Source organism: Cyanistes caeruleus, chromosome 6, assembly GCF_971803275.1.
Source record: "Cyanistes caeruleus chromosome 6, bCyaCae1.hap1.1, whole genome shotgun sequence".
Lineage (NCBI taxonomy): Eukaryota > Metazoa > Chordata > Aves > Passeriformes > Paridae > Cyanistes > Cyanistes caeruleus.
This window is the reverse complement of record NC_141706.1, coordinates 45,860,863-45,877,028: the sequence shown is the minus strand read 5'-3', so window position 1 is coordinate 45,877,028 and position 16,166 is coordinate 45,860,863. Positions and strand designations below refer to the sequence as shown.

Here is a 16,166-nt window from a genome sequence, read left to right as displayed (position 1 = left end):
TGAGCTGAATCAAAACACCTTTGCTCCTGTGAGAGGCTTGGAAAGCAGCAGCCAGCTGGGTAAGAAGGAGATCACACTGCCTTCCCTCCTATCTAGGTCACAGAAGTACTGATATGGAGAAGGCAGTACATCTGCTGGGAGGTGGGGAAAACTGGAGTTACTCTAGGGGCAATGGAGCCTGAGGCATGAGAGAGATAGGGTGTGAATTCCACACTGTCCAATCACTAGTGTGGCTCTGCAGGCCTCCAGTTCTCTTCAACATCCTCATTAATGACTTATGACTCAACAGAATACTAAGAATACTAAGTTTACCAATGTCAACTCCCTCGAAGGCAGAGAGGTCCTACAGAGAAACCTCAACAAATCAGACAGATGGGCAATCACAAGTTGTATGAAGCTAAACAAGGGCAAGTGCCAGACTGTACTTGGGATGGGGCAACCCTGGCTGTGTGTCTCCAACATCCTCAGAAGGTGAAGTGGAGGGGCAGGCACTGATTTCTTCTCTCTGGTGACCAGTGACAGGACTTGAGAAAATGGCATGAATCTGAATCAGGAGAGGTTCAGGAAAAGGTGTTTCACCCAGAGGGTGGTTGGGCACTAACACAGGCTCCCCAGGGAAGCCGTCACATCCCCAAGCTTGACAGAGTTCAAGAATTATTTGAACAAATCTCTCATACACGCGGTATAACTCTTGGGATGTCCTGTGCAGAGAGGGGAGCTCAATGTTGATGATTCTGGTGAATCCTTTCCGACTCAGCATATTCTATGCTTCTATGAAATTAAGGTTTCAATGCTTGTGCTGTGCAGGGTATGGTGTGTAATGTCATTTACGTTCTAGTTGTACCCAAGACAGAGAAGCTAATTTTCAAACAAAGGCTAATGGGTGCCCATCACAGAGAGATTCCTACTGAAAAAGTGTGTCTGTTTGGAGGGCTGAGGGGACAAGGGAGAGCTGCTGTCCACACAGACATTATAGTCATAACTCCCAGGCTTGGCTGGGCTCTAGCTTCACCATTTCCCACTAATTAGTCAAGGAAGCAATTTGGGTAGTGCAGTCACTACTGCTGAGTTTCATCTCTAAATAAAAAATCCTTTCCTTCCCTCTAACCAAATTTCTGTGGTATATGCAAAAAGCCCACAGGCACCCATAACTATCTCCTCTGGGAACAATTCTGCAGGGCTATCCTTTTACATTTCCATCGCATTCCAATCGCATTCCTAGCCCATTCCCACCAACACACTGAGACCACACAGCTATACAGCAATAAAGGATGCTAAATATTTAAAATCACTGATTCCTGCCTCCAGGCTGTGGCTGCCGAAAGAGGGAGGTGTGACCACACTGACTAAGCTGGCAAGAGCCTGAGAGCCCTTATGTACTCCTCTATGTTAATACTTACCATAAGAGCCCCTGTTAATCATGTGTAGGTAATTAGAGCTTGAAAAAGTTCCTAGTGAATGTTTACCCTGTGTGCCAAAATAGCTTGGGGGAAACTGACAATAAAACAAATCTGGTTTTCCTTTTCTTCCATTTAATGACTTGCACCTGTCTACAGTGACTGAATCAGCCCTAGCTCAAGTGAATATTCGTGAAAGGGTCCTTCCCTCAAATACACATCTCAGATGCTTATTTGACATAAAGGCAGCTCTCCACATAAGTACCCCTTGGTGAGCCAGTGGCCCATGTCCATGAAAACCCAGTATTTGCTGTCTCATTACATGCATTGGAAGGACAGATTAATCCAGGTTATAGTGCAATTACCACATTTGAGAGATCTGACTTTTCTCTGGAGAAGACAGCCCTTCCTCTGTCTCTTGTGCAGAGCTGCCCTGTGCTGCAGACCCAGCACCACCTGGAGAGAAGGGAAGCGATGCATGCACAGACTGGAGAGCAGTCTAAAGGAATAAACAGGGCAGACTGCTATGTCTAGTTGAGAGTGAAAGCTTTTTCCTTTTCCATACCAAGAAATAATGTATTAGTTGAGCCATGGACCAGGAGATGGGAGCTGGGGCTCTGCCAGGTGCCAGCTTCATAGCCCAACCAGGTGAGTTCTCCCTTGACTTACCCAACAAAAAGCCCTGTTTTGACAGTGGGACAATGGGGAAGGAGCCACACAGCCAGGGCTTCCCTGGCTCACCAGCCTGCTGTAGCAGTTCAGGTGCAAGCACAAAAGCTCAGGTGCAGAGATTAGCACGGTGGAAAAGGGAGATTGGGAGCTTTGCCCAGACAAGACACCACAGGCTGGCATACCATGACAGGAAGGTCATCATGTAGCCTGGGGGCTTTGGAGGGAGATACTCTGGTCAAGGGTACACAAAGGAGTGAGCACAGCCAGCCTCTGCTGGAAGCTGTCCCCACCACCCAAACCCCACAGGCTGGTGCTTGTCTTGGAGGGGGGGTGGCTGGGGTGGGACAAGATGACAGACAGGCTGTTAGAGGAAAAGCACACATGTCCATGTATACATAAACACCAAACTAATAAAGCAATTTTTAAAAGCAGGCCTGATAAGAGAAGGCTTGAGAATGGCTATTCAAGTAAAACCAGGGAGAGCTGTGCACAGATCTCAGGGAAAAGCAGATTTAGGTCAGCACTCAACACTTGTGAGGATACAGTTTATATTAATATACTAATGCCTTCTCATCCAACTGTACAGGCTGCTGAGTGGCAGGTGAAGTCCCATGATTTTCCTTTTTTCTGCTAGCACACAAACATTAGAGAGACCTAAAATTTGAGAAAATTTCTGATTTTCTCATTTTTAGATGGCTTTTAGCATTTTTACAACAAGCAAACCCACCTGTCATCATCTTCTGCAGAATTTCTACAGGCTTTCCAAATTTAGTCATGTTATTTAGCTCTAGGCTTTTGATTAAAAATTTATAGGGTAATTTTCACTTTATGTACAAGGGTTAAACACTGTTCTTGCTCTTGCTAATCCAATAAAACAGGCACTACAGATTACCTACTAATTAACTCTTAATGACACAGCATAAAGTCCAACTGGCATGAGCTGAAGTGGCAGCTTCCCTCCTGGTGTTTATTGCTTTCTCACTAGTTGTTCTACTACATTTAAAAGGACCATTTTTAGAAGTGCCAGTCTGTGTCCAACAGCATCAGTCTCTTGTCTTACTGAAATAATAAAAAATAAGCAAAAAACCCCTAAGTGACGAAGTGAAAAGGTGAGAACATGAAAAATACAAATAGAGGAAAAACCGTGAAACTTCAAGGAAGATACTTTACTGGATTTCCCAAAGCACATTTGTGTCATCCATAGCTTTACACAAAGAAATGATAAAAAATACTCTGTATTATTAAAAAAGAAAAAAAAGCTAAATACCTGACATGTATGCATATAAACATATCTATACATCTCAATATAAAACCTCTCCTCATTTGGTTCTCAGAGAACAAGCACAGAATATTCAACAGCTTAAGTAATTGTTTTTCATTTCTAGTTTCCAGGTTTTTAAGAAAAAGTAACCATAAAGAGAACAATAAAAGCCACCAAGAATTCATACTCAAGGGAAAGTGAGGCCAGCCCTATGCATCTCTGCATGTACTGAGTCCCTATGATTGGCAACGCAACCTGTGTTGAAATAAAAACAAATACAAAGGCTGATTTTAGACAAAACACTTTTGGAATAGTACCTACAGTTACAAAAAGGTAATGCTGTCAAATGGTGTTTTTAAAACCCAGAGTGCTCACTCCTCTTGTGCAATCATTATAAAGCAGAACCATCAGCTGTTCATGTTTTGCAATGTCCCAGGCTGCAGCTGTGAGCCCACAGATTTTTCAGTTTGTTGTTTCTCTCAAGGAAGTTTGTGCCCATACAATGGAATTTCCTTCTGAGCACAGAACACCAGGTGCTTCTTACTTGGCAGTGCTCTTTAAATAACTTCTTGGGAAAGCACAAGCTCCAGTGCAGCACCCAGAGTCACCACTGCTGTCAGAGCTTCACTTCTCTGTGACTTCAAATGAACTATTTGTTCTGTGACTTCAAACAAACCACTTACTCTGCAGCTATCGAACCCCTGAGCTGCAAAGCAATTACCTCCGTTTCTGACTAAACTTTTAACAGGCAGTGTTATCCAAAAGACCAGGGTAATTTTTTTCAGGAACTGGAAGCATCAGGAAGTAAGAAACACCATCTTGGAAATGGTCTTGTCAGTGAAAGCATTCATGGCAGAGGTTCTTGGCTGTAACAAAGTTGTAACAGACCAGGCCAAGGTGGGAGTGTTTGATCTGGTGTTCTGCTTCAAGAACTTCATGGAGCTTTGAATATTTATTGAAATGTAAAGAAGTGACAATACTATACTCACCATATGTCGGCACTTAACTGGAGACATGTCCATTACCACTGTATGATTTGCTTGTGTAGGCATCTTCCAACCTGCAATATAACCAGGATGCTGCCAGCAATGTTTTCTGCATTTGAATAGTCGTACTGAAACAAAATCCTTGCAGATCCTGGGCTTACTCATAAAGATGACTGCACATAATTTTTTAGAAGGGGCCACTGTTGGAGTCAGAGGCACAGAGAGTGTGCCCTTATCTCTGATACCTGTCTCTGACATCTGAGAAAGCACTGAATTTCATATAACATCCTGAAAACAACTGTTCAAGTTAAATAGAAAAATTAGGAGTGTAAATCAGAAAGTTTTCTTAAGACACTGGGTGAAAAAGTTAAAGTCTGGAGTTTGTTTAGAGAACAGAAGACAAGATGGAAGATTTAGGGTGTTGTCTCTTGTTCTTGCTCTTTCTTCATATTCTTCTTCTAGAGGTTTTTGGGTAGTAGTAGGTGATTGGATAGAAGATGCCGCAGTGCAACACAGAGGTGTCGGGTCATTGGGTCACTAAGAAAAATAATTTACTTGGCATCTGTTGATTGGGTAAACAGACATATAAAAGACCTTGAAGAAAATCTTTGTTAGCCGTTTTGCGCCTTCCTATCTTAGTGCACATAGCTCCTTGTACCTTGAATACATGTAATGCAGATAAGAAAAGAATAAACAACCAAGTCTGAAAAAGAGAAAAAACTGCCTCCCTCTCATCAATTTCAGTTCAAGGGGAGAAAGAACCTAACCACCAGAGTCATATAGAAACAGGCCACCTCATGGTAGGAGGAATTATCTTTGGACCGGTGTTTCTTGACAAGCTACAGTGAAAAAGATTACAGGGGCACAGAGCATCTGTTTGGTGCAGAACAAATAGTTGCTGTGTGAACTCTTGTGCAGCCAAGACAAAACTACAGAATTCTCTTTCTCCTGAGCTGCTGTAAGGCTGTTTCTATAAAACTGCTTTGGGCATTTCAAGCAAAAATGAAGCAATTTCTTTTCTTTACACCCTCGGCAACACCAATGACTATCCCATTCCCTGGTAACAAGTATAGTGGTATTGATATTCTCTGAACACCACACCATCTGTGATTATCTGCCTTCAAATTTATTTGCAATGAAAAGCAAGTTTAGCTCTTCTCTGTATCATGAATCACAGGCCTGCATTTACATGGGAATACTTTAACTTGACAAGCAATGAGTATGAAGGCCTCAGTCAGTCAGCAGACTCGCAGTTACCACCACAAGATCTTACCTCTCCTTAATATTACTGTGGCCTGCTACATCAGCCACAGCCAACCATCAACCTCAGGGCCATCCAATTGATTCTTCTGCAGAGGCTGTTCTCTTGCAAATAGTGGCAGCAGCAGTGCTTTGCAGACCAGCTTCTTATTGTAAACAATGCTGGAACCAGTGTGGGTGGTGTTCCTTGGGAGCACTGCACTGACATCACCTGAAAGCAGTGTGTAGTGCCCCAAAGGCTTTCTCAGAAAGGTTCACTGTCCCTAAGACATAGTCATGAGCCAAGGATCTTGCTGCTTCAGAAGTTTGCAAAACTCAGTTCACCATCTCACAAAGCTGCTCCTATAAGCCTTTTGGTGCCTGTTCAATTGTCTTTATTCAGTCTGTTATTGAATGTGTTTGCAAGCATTCAGTCACTTTTTCCACTGGAAATAAACCATAGAATTAAAAGTCCACACACAAAACAGAACATCTCTAGCACACTGTAAGCTACAGTCGAGAAAGGATTCTCAGACATACAAAATAATAATTAAGAAAGCTGGGGGAAATGGAAGTAGAGAGGATAGAGAAATGCATGTACTGTAGATGTAACTCAGATATCATGCAGGTGGTAAAACAAATCTGTAGAAGTAATGGAGTGATGACAAGGTAAATATGGAATTCCGAAAAATCAGGTCCTACATGGGAAAGATCTACATATGACAGCTCTAAATCCTGGTACAAATAAAGGAGCTCTGAGAATCAACAGGGACAAAGGTTTTATGCAGATGCCTCTCCAATGCCTGCTTTCCCCATAAGATATTTAAACAGAACTGCAGCACTGGGAAAATGTCCTAGCATGACAACTCATTTCTGCACTGCTAAGATCGAGCACGCAATTTTGTTATCAATACATATGACCGCAGCACGGCTTCAGACATTCTGTGCGCCTCAGCACATGAATCCATAGTTCCAAATTATGAGATGTTCATCCACTATCCCACATGAATATGTAGCATTCCTCCAAATGCAAAACTGAAGAGGACTCACTCATTAGGACAAACCCCTAGATGAAAATCAGCTTGGTCTATGAGGAGTTACAAGGTGATTTCTGAGAAACATCTCTGAAGACATGCATCTTTGTGCCATTCCTGCTCAGGTAAAAGAGCTTATCTACTCCACATTAACTGTTCTGAGCTTGGCTCAGACACATGCATAGAGTTCCCTCATGCATAGAGTTCAAGGGCAACATGTCAGTGACTGCCAGAGATAGGCTGCTGCTTCCAAAGCAAAACCGCTCTTAAAATAAACCAAATTCTGTGACAATGACATCAGCAAAAAACCATAGCCAAACAAAAAAATACTAGCTGGTAACAATGCAAGTCAAAAAAAATGTCATGCCTAATTGCAAAAGTGGTATTTTACATATTATCCTATTTTCAGAACCTTCTTCTTTTATCAGTTAGAAAATCAGCACAAAAAGAGGAATCTGACAATGAATGCTGAACTATAATTCTTGTTTTTTCCATAATGTATTCCTACACTCTTACACTTGAATATTGTCCAGTCTTGATTTTGCTGCCAATTCTACTCTTTTTGCCAGGGCACATGCTAAGCATATGCATATTTGTAAAATATTTTAATAATGTCAGTGTTTTAAAACTCACTATTTCCATTATTGCTTGTGCATCTAAGATTTGGAAAGGTGAAATCAGTAAAAAAAAAAAGCACCTATATATTTATAGGTGTATATAGGTATATGTATAGGTAGAAAGTATTTAATGTCTCTACTACATATTGATTCCATGCGTACATCCAGCTACACTGAACTCTACTTGCCAGGTGTATGCAACTTGACACTAACACTGAGGAAAAAGATTATGGCAAAGTCTGAAACTTGAAAAATGGCAGTGCAGAAGGCTCTGAAGGCCATGTACAGATTTTAAATCTCTGTTGGACAGGACTAATCCAGCTGGAGAGCTGTACGTAAAGGAAACCAATTTCATCATCACACATATAGTTTTTATATAATATACATATGAGGTACATTACATATTTGTTCATGACCTGTGCTAGAAAATCCATTAAAAAAATTATGCCTGAGTTAATTATCACAAGACAGAAGTTCTTTGTCTCTCCTGTACCTCAAGGGTAGCAAGTAGCTTTCACTGTTGAAAAGAGATGTCCCTCATCTTGATGCACACAGCCGAGGACAAGTTAAGATAAAAAGAAATGCCACAACAGTCCAGAAAAGAAAAAGGAATGTGTGTTACACTCCTGCAAGAATGCAGTCATCTCATTACTAACCCTGGACCTCATGCTCAGACTTGTAAGTAGTGTGTATTTCTGATGTTTTGTTTCACTAGGAATGATAAACAACTGCCCATGCACAAGAACACAGCACCTGCATTTTCTGTTCACAGAACTTAACACCAAGAACTTCACATGCTAAGAAGAAACATCTGAATGAAGAGAGAGATGCTGCAATATTCCTTGAGAAAGACAATCTGCAGGAGACTGTTCAGCAGTAATAGACACCATTGTGGAGCTTGTCTCCAAAACTCTGCAGTGGCTGCTGCTGCATCAGAGAATGTAGTAAAAAATAGCCTTTGAGAAAGAAATTCTCTGGACAAGTGTAGCTTTTCAAATGAAATTATATATATAATGCAAAAAAATATCCAAGCATAGTGCAGTATGACATGATAAGCTCAGCATTTTTGCATAGGCAAAACATAAATCGTGCCAGTTTTAACTTGTAGAAAGTCCCTTCCTTCCACACAGCACATTGCTAAGTCTAGCCAAGGAAAAAGAGAAGGATGGAAGTCTGCAGGACTCAGACAACCTTCTACAAGCCAGCACTGGATACAACTGATAAGAAAGGTGATGAAGAAATATGTATCACTGAAGGTTACAGGCCTCAACAGCTCTCCAAAACTGAACCGAAGTCAAACATTCATTTCTGGTTTTACTGAGGTAAATCCAGCTTCTGAGTTACATTTTTATTTTGCTCCAAGTCTGTCTTCAAATAGACTACAACAGGCATGCACTGTTAGCATACTGCTAGTGATGCAGCATACTCACCTATTTAGTGTCTCTTCCAAAAGATGAGTAAAAGAATTACTTAAAAGGCACCTGAATATTCTTCTCAAGCTACATCTGAACCATATACACTGCAATGAGACTATAACAGGCAGGTTTTGAAGTAAAAATGAGGAAGTTTATACCCAAGTTAACTTCAGGGCCATCCCTTCAGCCTTACATCAGACTTTCTCTGGCTATTAGGAGAGGGGAAAGGCAATACAAATAGTTATATACTTAATAAAGCAACATGTAGATTGTAAACTTCTTGGAAAATAATATTCATATTCCTCCCTAACTATAAAGTACCTCCTGCAAACTGTGCAGCCATCACGTTGTACATTGTGGAAACCTATTTGAACAGTTCACATTAGAGCTGCAAGTTTGTTTCATTATGACAGACCTCAGTAAAGCCTCTGGATCAAGCTTAAGTTTTGAGACTTCTTAGCTAGAGTAAAGTTAGCAGGTTCTTCTACAAGGAGTAGTTTTGGCTTGGATATTTAGCCTTATTTTTCTTCAGTCCAAGAAGAAAAAAACCAAAAAACAAAACCCACAGAAAATGCAATAAGAAACTCTGGAAGGCTTCAGAAGCATTATTTCTTAATACAATATATTTAAAGACTTTACACTCCAAAAGCAGATATTAGTAAGTTAAATCCCATTTTCCATTAGAAGCCAGCGGTAGTCAATGTTTTTTGGAGGATATATATGACCATTTAATTTTGATGCCTCTCATTAAAGCAGAAGAAAGATCTTGTTCCATGTTTATATGCCGTTAGGTTCAATGGAGCACAAAATCTTGATTGTGGACTGCAAGTGATACTGCACACAACAGCACAATGTTAATCACTGTTTGTCTTTCTTTAATAGAAAAGTGGCCACCTTCCCTCATGAAGCAGAAGTTATTGGTTTATAACTGTATCAGGCAACATGAAACCACAAAAATATCAAATCATTGTGGAATCAATCTTATGTTTCTTTTCCCCCAATTTAATCCTAGAATTAATTCAATGCTTTAGTGCCACCTGGTTGTCATTACCTGAAAAATCTTGATTTCTGTGTGATTGATAGAGGGCTACAGCAAGATCTGCTAGCAGACAGTTAATCTTGTCCATGTCTTCAAAGAAAAGAATTTGGCAACTGTAGTTCAATGGAAATGGAAAAACAAACACCTCAAAGCACAGCAGTGAAGACTCATTGCTTGCACAAGAGTTTAGAGCATCCACAGATGAATACATTGAAACAAAGTAGCTGTTTGTCAGTAAGGTTTTCTGTCCTTCAAACAGTAATACGTTCTTCTCAAAAAAGCAGAAGCCACATATATGCAAAGGCTTGTAACTGGGTCAGCAACAGCAGTCAAGTAAAACTTTTATTATTATTTGCATCAAACTTACCAAAACAGAATAGAAATATAATTTTAAACTGCTGCTTAAGATATCTTGTCATCAAGATATCATGTCATCTTGGCATACAGTGTTTGTCACCACTGAAGTAATTTTCAATGCAATTACTTAGATTTTCTGCAGTTAAAGGCTATTTACACTCTGATGCCAGGAAGAGTTGTAGCTCTGTGTCCCTTTCTGTGCTAATCCCAGAGTTAACATCCTACGAGATTTCAACAGAAAAAAATTTATATTTGAAAGACTTTCCCCCCTCCCTTTTGGTAATGTTTCAGTTTACAAGTAACCCTTAAAAAGCTTCTTCAAGACAAACTGCTTTCTAAATCAGCTTGCTCAACTATACTCTTGACCTGCAGGCAAAAAAATGGCAGGGATTAATTTAAGATTCTCCTCCATAAACACATATGCAGCCAGTAGCTAAACCAGACATCTGAGGCAGTGGAGCTAGCACATTCTACCCACACAAGACAGGTTTCAGCTCTGAAAATTGGAGTAAAAGTAACTGAACTCCTTTTCCTATTTTGGGTTTGGTTTTTTGCCTCCAAGGACCACTGCAGTTATTTTTCACCAAAGACAGCAATATCACAGGAACTGGTGAAGTGATGACAACCTTGCAGTCTTCATGTATTCCTCAGAGTACTAACTGTTCAAGCAGTAACTTCATATAGGAATATACTGGTCACAGCAGACAGTTCAGATGCCACCCTAATGCAAAGCATTATTCTTATGTAAGCAAATTTCTTATGTAAAACTGAACATCCATTCATACAGGTGTATCTTGACCAGTTATGGAAACCAAAGTTGTCCCTGTACACACGTACCAGGGAAACAGTGTGGAGAAACACTTGACTGACTGACACTCCAGAGCACAAGCCATAGGGAGAGGTCTTCCCTCCAAAAAAAGATTCAACCTGAGAGTTCCACAAGGCAGAAAGACCTTAGGAAAAAATGAAACTGTGCCACTTCCACCAAGACAGATTTACATCTTTGATTTTCCATACTGAAATACTAAATCCTACAATTCAAAGAGACTAGAGCCTCCTGTCTAAAAACCTAACACATAATAGAAAATACAAGCAACTTCAAAACACTTTTGTCTCTCCATTTGCAGTAGCTTGCTGTGCCTTTGTTTAGGTAATAGTATTTGAGCTTACCTGATTTAAGCAAAATCATGAATAAAAACACATTCTTCTTCCAAAGGGTATTAATCAGCTAGAGGGTGATAATTCACCTAAACGGAATATTGTTGTTACTAATTTTCCTATCTACATCCATGAGAAAGACTTAAGGCTCCAGACTGCAGATACAGTACCATGCAAATTTGGAGGAGACATCACACTTGCTGGAACACTCCATAACTCCATAGTAAGAATAAGACAAAACAGTTTCATCATGAAGAAGTGATTCATCTTGAGCAGAAATTAGAAGTGTTCCTTGGAGTAAATAGTCCTTTAGTTGGCTGAAGGTTTTTGACACACACATGTAGAAATAGATAAACAGAAACCAATTTTGATTCAAGTTTTATGAGAGAATAAAGATGATTTCCCTAGAGACTCAAACCAGAAATGTGCCATATTTTAAATTCTATGAAATTTGTGTTTTTTCTCTTCTCATTTCTACTATAACAAGAAAACTAAGTATAACCACAGTTTAAGAATAGTTGATGCTGCAAGTGTAGAGATCTCAACTGAGATGGCCACCTCCACTCCTCAAATATTTTATCTCATAGTATGAAAGTTGTCCTGCTGCAGTTTGATCCCAAATTGTCAGTGGACCACAAGTTCAGAATTTAGAATTCATTTTCCAGAAATAATCTAGGGAACATTAAATAGTGAAGGGAGACATAACAGAAGAGAACCATGTATCCATCATTATTTAGCTTCCTGAGGATGCATGCCATGTGAACATTCCACAAGCAAAGAAAACACAGTACTGCTTCTCCTTTCCAGTCCTTGTATGCTGAATTACAATACTCCAGAAGAGTTCCAGGCTTTCAGTTCAGTCACAGTTACCTAGCTGCATGCTGCCAGAGACAGCACCAACTTCATAGCAAAAAAGCACATCTTGCTTCCAAACCCAGCTCAACCATGTTTCTTCAAATCCCAAGGTCTGTCCAGTATTGTGTGGATGGCAGCAACATTGATAATAAGATGGCACAACCTGCTCAGTGAAATTGCATCCTAAGGTGAAAATTATTCACCATGACAGCTGCATTTATATAAATGAATGAAGTATTTTTTCTTCTGGTAACAATGAATTTGTTTAGGTGACAGCGAGGTGTCCCACAGGCAGGATTACTTTATTCCTTTGAAAAGGATTCTCAAAGTGTTCCGATGATGTTGAAATCTTAAATTGGGAAAAACTGATTTTGGCTGGTGCAGTCATGTTCTTCTCTCTCATTTAAAAGCACACTACCTACAGACTATTCTTCAGGAATCACACTTTCTAATGTGACTTGCAACTTATGGTTCTATGATAATTTTTAACTATTCAACTGCATTAGATGTGGGCTTTTTGGGGACAGCTTAATATATGTTTCAGTGTAATGTCACAACTCCACTTTTCCAATTCAATCCTTTCAGAAAAGCCTCTACTGAAATCCTACTCAGTATCTCCATGGTTACCTAAATGGTTGCTCAGGGATTAAAAGGCTTCTGAAAATAGTTGAAACAATGCCTTACAAAGAGACAAGAGCAGTGACGTATTCTATGTATTGACAGACAAGCAAGGAAAAACTCATGGACAGTGTTAACAAAGATGACTGATGCAAAGTCCAAAAAATGCCAAACCCAACTTGATGTGTGAAAAGTAAAACTAACTTGTACCAATACCAATTCTTCCCTTCTAAAGACTGGGAACTAATAATGCGAGCTAAGTTATTTATCTTCTTTGATGTAAACATTTGAGGAAACAGAAAAACAAATTTCTAGAACTGATCTAATGCTTTTAGCTATTATTTCACTCTTTCTTACCTTAGTCAGAAGATCACCTTAATGAGCAATCCTACAGTAAAACACTGTAGGTGACAGAAGATGACAACTGCTCTATTCACATAGCACAGCATGTTGCACATTCCCTTGCAAAAACCACACTTCTCTCATGAGACAGGTAGCTTCAATATTAAAAAAGAAAACTGACTTGAAAAAACCCGAAGTGTCATAAGAAACTGCAATTCACAGAAAATACTGTTTTAACAGTCAGCTTTGCTGAGAAGGCAGCAAGTAGCAATTCCATTCTGCGGCAGCTGATGTTTTTTTCAGAGCTGAATTTTTCAGTGTGACGCACAGAAACAGCTCAACTTAGAGTTAGCACAACTGCATGCATGGTCAAAGATGGAGCATTGCATGAGACTGCTAGATGCATATCTTCCTATTTAGTTACCAATGAAAGTAGGTGTTCATTCTGCTCAGTGCTGTGAAAGGTTCTACTGACAATATCAGCGAGCCAAGGAGTAAGAACTAAATCAGGATCAGGACAATGTATACTGTACTGAAGGACTTCCCAGAGAAAAGCAAAATCACTAATCACCAACCTCTGGTTAGGAGCCAAGCAAGGGACTAGCTAGCTATTCTCAGCTCTGCCAGCAGCAATAATGAATATTTCCTTTTTGCTTGATTTCTTCAGTCGCTGAATGTCCAGAATATGTAGAATCTGCTATAGGTTGTAGTTCTGGCATAAGTTATTCTCTTTCAGTTGCTTCCCATCAAGAAGTTGGAGATTGATCTGCTAAACATTCAAACCAACTGAAACAAATGGCAAAGATTATGGATATATTGGTATTTCTGTACTAAAGAAGAGGAAAACTTCTGAACTTCACGAAAATAACTAAATCCAAGCCCTTCAGCCTTTTCTGGGAAAACAGTCTAACAACAGCCTACAATGATGTTTTCATAACTGAATTTTGCTTTAAACTTCAAGATTGATATATTTTCTGTCTGTTCTCATCAGAGTAAAGTGTAATTTTATGTATATTCTCTACTCATTTTTCTTTAATTCTACATGCACCAGAGAATAAACAGCATGATACAACCTCTCAGTATTATCTGCTAAAATAATTTTAAAATTTGTGAAACCAGTAAACAATATTATAAGTTCTGTTAGACACTATCCATTTGAATGCTCCAGAAAGTACTCTTCAGTCTGCAAAGAAAAATGTTAGAAAAGAACTTGGTACAGTCATATTAGCAAAAATACCAACAAAAATCATTATCAATTCTTAAGAGTCAAAAAACAACATCAACTCATGGTGTGCCACAAGAACCCCAGTTTTGTTATGGAAAACTGAGTATAGGCTGAAACCCATTTTACACATACCTGAGAGTAACTTCTGCAAAGTGAAGCTCGCCCGATTTCCACAGCAATACACAGTACTCATTTCTTGTTAACGAATAGTTTCCCTTTGTCAACAATTCTCCATAACAATTCAAAGAGTACTTACTTAGCAACATTTTGAGAAGTATATATGCTTTGTAAACTACATACACACAGAAAATGTGCATTTAATACCACCTATTTTTAAAAAGCTGCATTCAGGGAGCTCAATTTTCTTGTATTAAACATATTCAGGGTATAATACGAATTCAGCTGTTCCCCTTGTTTACAGAAGAACTTTTAACCATGCACCACAGAGAAGGCTGAAAAGCAGCCAGTAAACCAAAACATGCCAAAGAAACCCATCTATTACAACCATGCTCTCCTTTAACAACCTGAACTACCACCACACCAAAACAAGCTGATTTAGCAACCTAGATGCAAAGCACAATGTAATCACTCAACAGAGAAGGAAAATTCAGCACTTCATTTTCTCCCCTCAGAAAGATCAGGAGAAAAAATTAAATTCACCATTAAATCAGCAATTATTTTCAGATGTAAACCTCTTTCCTGGTTACAACATTGTTAATGTAAAGCATTTGCTTTGAAACCTGGGAGGACAAAAGAAAGTTTTCATCAGCAAACCTGAGGCTCTGCAGAAGTGATATTCCAGCATCTATGAAGAATCTGTACCACTTTCAATAGTGTGGATTGTTACTCATATATTTTTTTTTTTAAATCAAGCTTAACACATTTATCAAAGGAAAAGAAGGGTATAACTTCTGGTCTTTGTCACTTCTTTTAATTATGTATCTCTATGACTCAGTGGACTTACAAATAGAATGAAATACCCTGATAGACATCAGTGTCGACTAAAAGAAGGAGTAAGACAAAAACCAATTTTCTAGGTTGTCCCTCAGAGAAATCTGTAGTAACTGTTTTCATACTGAGCATTAAAGACAAGTTTTTCATACACTGCTACCCTGAACATTACAGAACCACCCAAAAGAATTCATACTCACGTAGTAATGAAAATTTGACATAATTGAGAAACTAGGATTCAAACATAATGATGTTCCTGTTTTCCAGGAACATGAACTCCTAAAGGCCAGCAAGACCTGGGGTCTTAATGGATCTGTCTATGAGAAGAAGAGCAGGTGAAAAACCTAGAAGACAGGACACATTCCAGAATATGAGCACAGTACATCTTCCAGGTAAGGATGGTTCTGAGCACTAATGTGAACACAGACCACATTTAAAATGTCAAACAAAAACCATACCATATGGTCCACCAAGAACACAGAGTTTATAGTGAAATTTATTGTTCTGCTTCCTAATACAATAAGCTACAAGGTACATACAGTATAAAACGAGAACATCCACAGAGCAAAGGTGATAAACATTCTGTGATGGTACAGTGGAGGTAACATCTGTCTAATCCTTCCACTTTATCCCACAAAGAGCAGCTAAAACTACTGACCCTCCCCCTCCCACCCCTCAAAAAATATTAAAAAGTAAACTGTCTCTCTCACTTAGGAGCAGTGGGATTCAATGAGTTTTTTGAGGGCACTGGTTATCTGCCAGTATCTCAAGAAAATTGTTGAAACTAAAGTAACAAAGAAAAACTGTGAAGGTGGGAGTGACATGACCCATGCAAGATGCTCATAACACCTTGGTTCACTTCTCCTCAGAGCAAATGGCCTGCAAAGAAAGGAAAAGTTTGTTATGTCACATAAACTAGTAATTAACATAGTTAGACTTAAGTTATAATAAGCAACATCTGAACTCAACAGGACTATTAGGCACACAGCTAAACTACTCT

At 39.3% G+C, this 16,166-nt stretch overlaps 1 protein-coding gene across 8 annotated transcripts in view; it reads right to left on the bottom strand.

Moving 5' to 3' along the window:
• Positions 1-15,644: 15,644 nt before the first annotated feature.
• Positions 15,645-16,166, bottom strand: part of YLPM1 (YLP motif containing 1) — a 35,294-nt gene continuing 34,772 nt past the window's right edge. For all 8 annotated transcript variants that reach the window (XR_002864967.2, XR_015288092.1, XR_015288093.1 and 5 more), the window contains one exon: positions 15,645-16,045. The gene's annotated coding sequence lies outside the window, so the exon portion shown is untranslated. The remainder of the gene's footprint in view (positions 16,046-16,166) is intronic.